This window comes from Elaeis guineensis, chromosome 1 (genome assembly GCF_000442705.2).
Source record: "Elaeis guineensis isolate ETL-2024a chromosome 1, EG11, whole genome shotgun sequence".
Lineage (NCBI taxonomy): Eukaryota > Viridiplantae > Streptophyta > Magnoliopsida > Arecales > Arecaceae > Elaeis > Elaeis guineensis.
In genome coordinates, this window is record NC_025993.2 from 27,448,391 (window position 1) to 27,456,108 (window position 7,718).

Below are 7,718 nucleotides of genomic sequence, written 5' to 3' on the forward strand. Positions count from 1 at the left end.
TTTGTATTAGGACCCAAATATATATTAGTATGTTTTTCAACATCGTCTTTACTAGGCACCCTAACAAACATAGACTAAAGTCCATCATACATCATAATAAGTGGCAAGATAAGACAAATGCTATTGTACTCACCTTGTTAAATGCAAGGCTACATAAATAAATAGCCATGCAAGCATGGTTCACAGTACTAGGTTCAGTAACCATATCAGTAAGATGCTAGTATAGTCTTGATTCAAGTTGGTTCATGGTACCAATACTCTAATATGCTCCCATACCTAGTATTGGTTCCCTACCTATATAATATGATATGTTTGGTATCAAGCATTATTGTCTAATACAGTGAACTATGCATACAAGGATAATGTTTCATTAACAACATGCATTAATAAAATATGAGGATGAAGTCACAAAAAGTTCGAACAACATGAAACATTAGTCTATCACATTGAGAGTGATAATGTTTTTATAATGCCCTAGAAGAACCTGAGCAAAAACAAGAACAACATATGATACAATATCACCTACAAGAAAAAAAACACTTGAAAATCTCCTAGTCTGATTTGTAGTACCTCTTCAATCATTGGAAGATCTCATCCTTGAAAACCAAATTCATCTTACAAAAGGCTCTTATGCGCAAGATCAAATCTCTCCTATTTTTTTCTTATGCAATTCTTTCTCTTCTAACTGGCACTGATACTAGAAAGAAGTTCAAAGGCAATAGAGAGGACAATATGCCTAAAAGTATTTACAAAAGCCCACATCGGGCTGATACAAAAATTTGTGAAATAAAATAAAATATTATAAAAATAATTAAGTTTGTGAATTATTTGTCAGAGGAGCTAGTGCCGAGTTTTTATCTACAACTGGAGACTCTACAGAAATAACTTCGACAGTCGGAGTCTCACTTGCTTGGACTTCAGTTGTGACGGGAGCTTTGGGTTGAGGTTGAAGAGGCACTTCGGGCTCCAGAGGTAGTGCTTCCATGGCAGGAGCAGGTGACATCGGTTGTACGATGACCTCAGTTGCCACTGTAAGAGCTGCATCAATAGTAATTTTGATGAGATCGAGGTCGGAAGACAACTTCATAACTAGGTTTCTACAAATTAGAAAACTGTAGTCGAAGGCTCCCTCTGAAGATTCAATCAACTCGTCTTGAAATGCCTCCAAGCTCTTATATACTTCTATAGTCTTAGAATCTTTCTCTTTCTCAATATCAATCTTTCTATTTAGAAGAGAAATCTTCTTATCCAAATTTATAATAGTTCTATCACTTTCTTTCAGCTTGATTTCTAACTCAGCATTCTTCTTTCCAAACTCCCGTAGCTTGGCTACCTTATCCTCAAGCTCATTTACTCTCCTCTGCATATCTAAAGCATTTTGATTCCTTTCCTTTATTATATCCATTTTTTCTTGAAGCTGGTGCTTCAAGCTTTCACTCAGTTGATTTTCTTTGGCGGCCTTCTCCTCCATCTTCTTTCTTACCTCTTCGGCTTTTTCCTTGGCCTCTTACTCGGACTTGAGGACCTCTTCAAGAGACTTTTTATTCTCATAAAATCATATCAGGTGTTCACTCATCAACCTGAGAAACATGACAGACTGCAAAAATACAAAGAAAAGAATGGACAAATTTAGATCGGTAAAAAATTGATGTGAATAAAAAAGAGGAGAGATGAACACTTACATCCAAAATGCTATTGAAGCCATAGTTCAATATTTGCTCAATGAAAAGGTGCCTCCTTCAAGCATCCAAGTCCTTCCGCGGCATCATTGAACCTAGAAGATCTTGCCCAAGATGGGGAGTCTTTAGCAAAGATGCCTAAGAGAGAACGATTCTATCAGTAGAGGTGGATGGTGGATCAATATCAGGAACTCTCAAACTCTCAGATGTCCAAGTTGGCCTCTCCAACATGGGGGGTGGAGCTTCAATAGAACCCTATCTTGGTTGCATAGTGTCCTTAGCAGGTGGGCGAGGGACCTCGGTAGACTGTCGAGGTGGAGATTTGGATGTTGATTTTGTTGGTGGGGGTGTCGATGAGATCGAAGCAGCGCTTATTATCAATGTTCTCAGAGCTCAAAAAGTTGGAGGAGATCGGATGGCAATCGATCTAGTAGTCAGAGCAATGGCTTCTTTGCCCCTCTTCGTTGGAGGCTGATCAGAAGCATCTTGTTTCTTTTTCTTTGCATCTGCCAACCTCTTCGGGTCAAACTTCATGATGTCTATTATAAAGAGAAGAAGGTTTAAAAAAAAAAGAGAAGAGAGAAAAAGAGAAAGAAAGAATGTTGATAAATGAAAATTGACATCAGCTTACCTTAGGAAAAAAGTTGACTAATGCCAGATTCAAACAAGGACTAATTAGACACCAATAGGCTCAGCTTGGGTACCTTCATATCTAACAGTTCTCCAAAAGCCTCCTTGTCTCTAGGTAAGACCTCACTATTGGAGTTCCATTTGAGCTCAAATCTACCCCAAGTATAATCGAAACCCCAGAAGATAGGAGAAGAGACAAAGAAAAAGTGATTCTTCCAGTTATGAATGAAAGAAGGAAGAGAAGGACCGAATTTATATTTTGACCAAGGTGAAAAGTACCACCAATCTCTTTCATAGGAATATTTCTTTAGGATAAACAGTGCCCTAAAGAGAGAAATCTTAAGTTCTATTAAAGAAAATTGACAGTAAATTATAAAGACTATAATCATTCTAATGGTATTGGGAGTTATTTGAGTAGAGTGGATCCTATAAAAATCAAGAACATTGCTAATGAAGGGATGTAAGGAGAATCGAAGTCCAAACCAAAGTGCCTTATCATAAAATATGACACAACCTTCTGGAGGATTGTTCACTCGACCATCCCAACCTGGAGCTATCAGCTAGAATTCTTTAGGAATGAAATATTTTTCTCTAAGTATTTCTAAGTCCAGGTCGGTTAAAATGGACTGTTTGGTTTCAGGACCGAGGTAATCCAGAAGTCCCCTAATTGGAGATTCAAGATTATCCCAACCTGAGACACCCACATCGATGGCGACCCAAGGTGAAGGGGGCACCTCGATTTCAAGTTGAGGTTGAGTTGACCAAACTTCTCGGTCATCCAAAACTTGTTTCCCCTTTCTCTTATCACCATTGGGAGATACTTTTTGGAAAAAAGTTGAAAGAAGGAAAAATAACAGGATTAAAGGAATAGAAAAAGGGTCTGAAAAATAGAAAGAAAGAAGAAAAAGGAAGGAAAAGTCTAAGAACCCTAAAAATATGCGGAAAAGGTAGAAAAAAGGAAAGACAAGAACTAAGAAATCTACCTAAGGAATGAAGGAAACTTCGGAGAGAACTGCTCTTTGATTTCGATGACCTTTCTTCCGACACCGATGACACTTGGAAACTCCTTTTTCAGCATTGGAAGCACTAGAAAAGCTTTCGGAGGAAGAAACTGGCAAAGTCTCTGCACAGTAAAAGAGTAAAGTAACTTTTTGGACCCAAAGGAATCCTTTATATAGAGTACATTGATGGTTCAAATTGATTCAGGTTGATCCCAACTATCGATAGATTAATGCCATTTGTCAAAGATCTAACGGGTATGAAGAAAGACGCTTTGACGCACCTCTTCCTGTTTGAGCCACATAAGCTCAATCCCTGTGACTATTGAAGTAACCAACAACAATATGACAAGTGGCACATGGATTCTTGCGTGCACCTATCTGGGTAATTATGAGCTCTCGATTTTTTAAGCACCAATAATTACTAAATTAGATGAATCGACTCTAAAAAGTGGTGCAATGCTTTGAATGAATAAAAAATTAATTACTGTCAACTGCCTATACGGCATATTTATTTTTGGTGGCAGAGGTCAGATATTTTTGAAGATCTACTTTTCACACTCGATGTGGGAAAATCACACCTCAGGTCTAAAAAGTCGAGGGCATTATGTTGGAGCTATTAACTGACCTCTGGCCACATGGGGGCATCAGAAAAGATCATTAGAGGATTATACCAACCAAGATTTGTTCCTGGCTCAGATCAATTTATTGCCGACTTGGTTCAAGTCAGCTCAGTCAAATACCGATCTGGTTCTATTCAACTTAGATGGATATCGATCCGACCTGCCAGGAGGGACGTTGGTCAAATACTGATGTGATCTCAAGATGCAGATGGTTATTTTGCAGCTATTTTCTAGCTCCTTTACAATTGTCTTCCAACCATACTATAGCTAATTCTCCACGTGGATTGACGCTATTGACAACCTATTGACAGAGTCAACAAACTCTTACAGCTGGATATTCTGTTATACCAAAGTAACAGCCTAACAAACTCTTAACGGCCTATCAAACTGAGCCAAGCCCCCTCTATACAAAAAGGGCAAGGTACCCTCTACAAGGTAAGTCATAACTCATAGAGTCAAGATTCTGCTGAAGTCATTCTAGCACCCTTACAGAAGGGAAAGAAAGTCCAAGCTCCACTTACTTTCTCTACAAAAATCCCTTATTTTTCCTTCTATTTTTTTATTTCTACCATCTATTCTCAAGGCTCTGACTGATTTAAACATCGAAGGATCTTTAATCGAAAGGTATCCTATCGGTTCTTGGACTTCTTTTTTAGGATTTCTTACAGTCTACGTCAGAAGGACTCTTGATGGCTCTTCAGCTCGATTCTGCACCGACCACTTTCTCTTTCCTCTAGAGCCTTGAAACAATAATTGGCATCACCTACCGCCCCTATATCCCCAGCCACCCCGATCGCGAGTGCGTCACTGCCCTCTGCTCCACTAGTGCCCTTATATCTGCCGTCTCGATCCTGACCCAAAGACCCTCTACGCCTTCTTTACAAACTAGTAAGTAATCATTAAAACATAAAGCCTTAATGTCCCACAGCTACCTTAGCAGATAATTCATGTAATAATTAAAATATAATAATTAAATAAATAATTTTATCATAGGTAAGTAAATAAAAAATTATTTTATTTCAAAAAGCCATAATATCTAAAATTGCTCAAATATTTATATACATATTTACAAGATAATTCATACAACAAATTAAATAAATATTCTTAGCAAGATTAAATATTTAAACAAAATCATTTTATCTTAAAAAATAAATATGAAATATATAGTATTACTCAATATTCATATTCATGAGTCCCATTCAAGAATATCATGTTTAGCTTAGCAACTTTTGCTATGACCACATAATCATGTGGCAGGATTCATAGCGTACGTTTAACCTTGATAAAGTAGGTTCATGATACTATAATTAACTCCTAAAGAATGAGTTCATAATACCGTATTTAACACCTGCAAAGTAAATTTATAATACTACACTTAATCCCTATGGGATAGATCTATAGTAATCAAATCTCAAAATAGACAAAGTGCCAACATTTAATCATTATTAGCAATGTTCATAATAGCCAAGCCAAGAGAACATCGCGAAATCTTTTCTTAATCTAGTGCATGGTTAATTAATTTGTGACTTGATAGAAAATTAGAGGATGCTTGCTTTTGCTTTCTTCCCCTAAGAAGACCAAGAAAATGAGAAGACATAATGGCCATCGGAGATCATAGTGATGCAAATGTGGGGATAGAACGAGACTTGTTATGCCCTTGGTCCATGATCGCAACATAGAAATGTGGCAACCAATGCCCTATTTCCATCATAATATATAGAATAAAACTAAAAAAAAACTAAAATCTAATTTTAAATACTAATCAAAATATTTAATTTTAATATTAATGAAAGTAACATATTTTAATTTTAAACTATAAAAGTACTACTAATTCTCAACTATGTTAGTATAATCAACTTTCATTTCTAATCTCACATCCATACTGTGTTGGCAACTAATTTCTTGCATCTATAATGAAATAGTGCTCTAATAATAAGCTTAACAACTATCTTAACTAGATAATTTATACAATAATTAAATTATAATAAAAAATAAATATTTTTACATAGATAAAGGTACTACAGTAATTTTCATCATCAAGACAACCTATAGAAATCAAGTTGAGATGAATGTCTGGCACATGTCTAACATTCTTCAGCAATAGCTTACCTCCTATGCTAGTCTCTAACAACACATCTCCTATACCTATAATCTTGGAGACACCACTGTTTCTCATTCTCACTTGGCAATCGTCACCTTTCACGTAGGATGTGAAGAAATCATATCATGATGTGACATGATATGCAGCAGCTGAATCAACTATCCAAGTAGAGTCCTGACATGTGAGGTTGACATATCCATCATCACAGACAATGAACACATCACTATCTGAAGCTGCTGCTGCTGTACCCTTCTCTTTGTGATCTCTCTTTTTACCTCTCTCTCTTGACTTTTCTCTTTTGAGTTTTCTGCATTCATTCTTGTAGTGCCCTGTCTTGCCATGATGGAAGCACTTGATGTTCTTCCTTTTTTGTGATCTCTCTCTACTATTGTTACGGTGCTGAGAAGCCTTGCTGTTACTTCTCTCTCACCTCTTTGTAATAAGTGCTTCAGATTGGCTAGAGGTTTCTTGCTGTCTACATCTTGTTTCTTCATTGTACATGCTGTCCTTCACCATATTCAAAGTCAAAACACCTTTAGGGGCAGAGTTGCTGAGTGATACAACAAGTGTCTCCCAACAGTCAGGTAAAGAACTCAGTAGAAGCAATACCTGTACTTCATCATCAAAGGCTATTTTAATACTAGTCAATTGATTCATCGAGTCAAGAAACTCGTTGAGATATTCAATCACTGAATGGCCTTTCTTGTACTTCAAGTTGACTAGCTTTTTCATCAAAAATACCTTATTCTGTGAGCTCTTTCTCGCATACAACTCCTCTAGTTTTGTCCAGAGTGAGTTGGCATTAGTCTCTATGGATAAATGATAGAATATACTATTGTCAATCCACTGCCTGATCAATCCAACAGCTTTCCTGTGCATAACCTACCACTCTCTCTTTGACTTGCCTTCTGGTTTTGTGCTGTCTCCTTCGATGGGCTCATGTAGATCTCTATAGTATAAATAATCCTCCATCCTTGACTTCTAGATCGAATAGTTCGACTGAGTTAATTTCAACATGGTGCCTGTGCTACTGTCCTCCATCTGATCACACAAGATCACTGTAGCCAAACCTGGCTCTAATATCAGTTTGTTAGGAAAAACATAAGCAAGCTAATTTTTTTCTTTCTTATGAGATTAAATGATTTCTATATAATTATCACAAGAAACCAATAATAATCAGCACCAATAACAAAGATAAATCAAACCACACAAAAGAACACCATAAGTTTTACATGGAAAATCTAAAAATAGAAAAAACCAGGAGATCAAGCCAGGGAGAAAAACTTTCACTATAATCAGTGAGATATATAGTTCTTTTGGAAACTCCACAAATCATACAGACCACAAATCACCAAATCCATAGCAAACAGCAACCCCAAAAAATCTCATAATCTAGTGTCAAATAAAAATCTAAGTTAGAGGTTACCCAATAACAATCAAATCGCTGGATATGAAGGACCATATGCAAGGAATATGCCTGCAAAATTTCAAATCAATCGGAGTTGAATCACTATTCCGATCAAAGTCAAGAAGTTGCAGCCAATGAAATTTTTTTTTTTCCTTTCTTTCAGGCGGTGCTCGCGTGTTTGCGTGCGTGAATAAGAGAGAGAGAGAGAGAGAGAGAGAGAGAGAGAAAGAGGGGGTGCTCTCTCTTTTAACTCTCACATGGCCCACCATTTATTGGGCC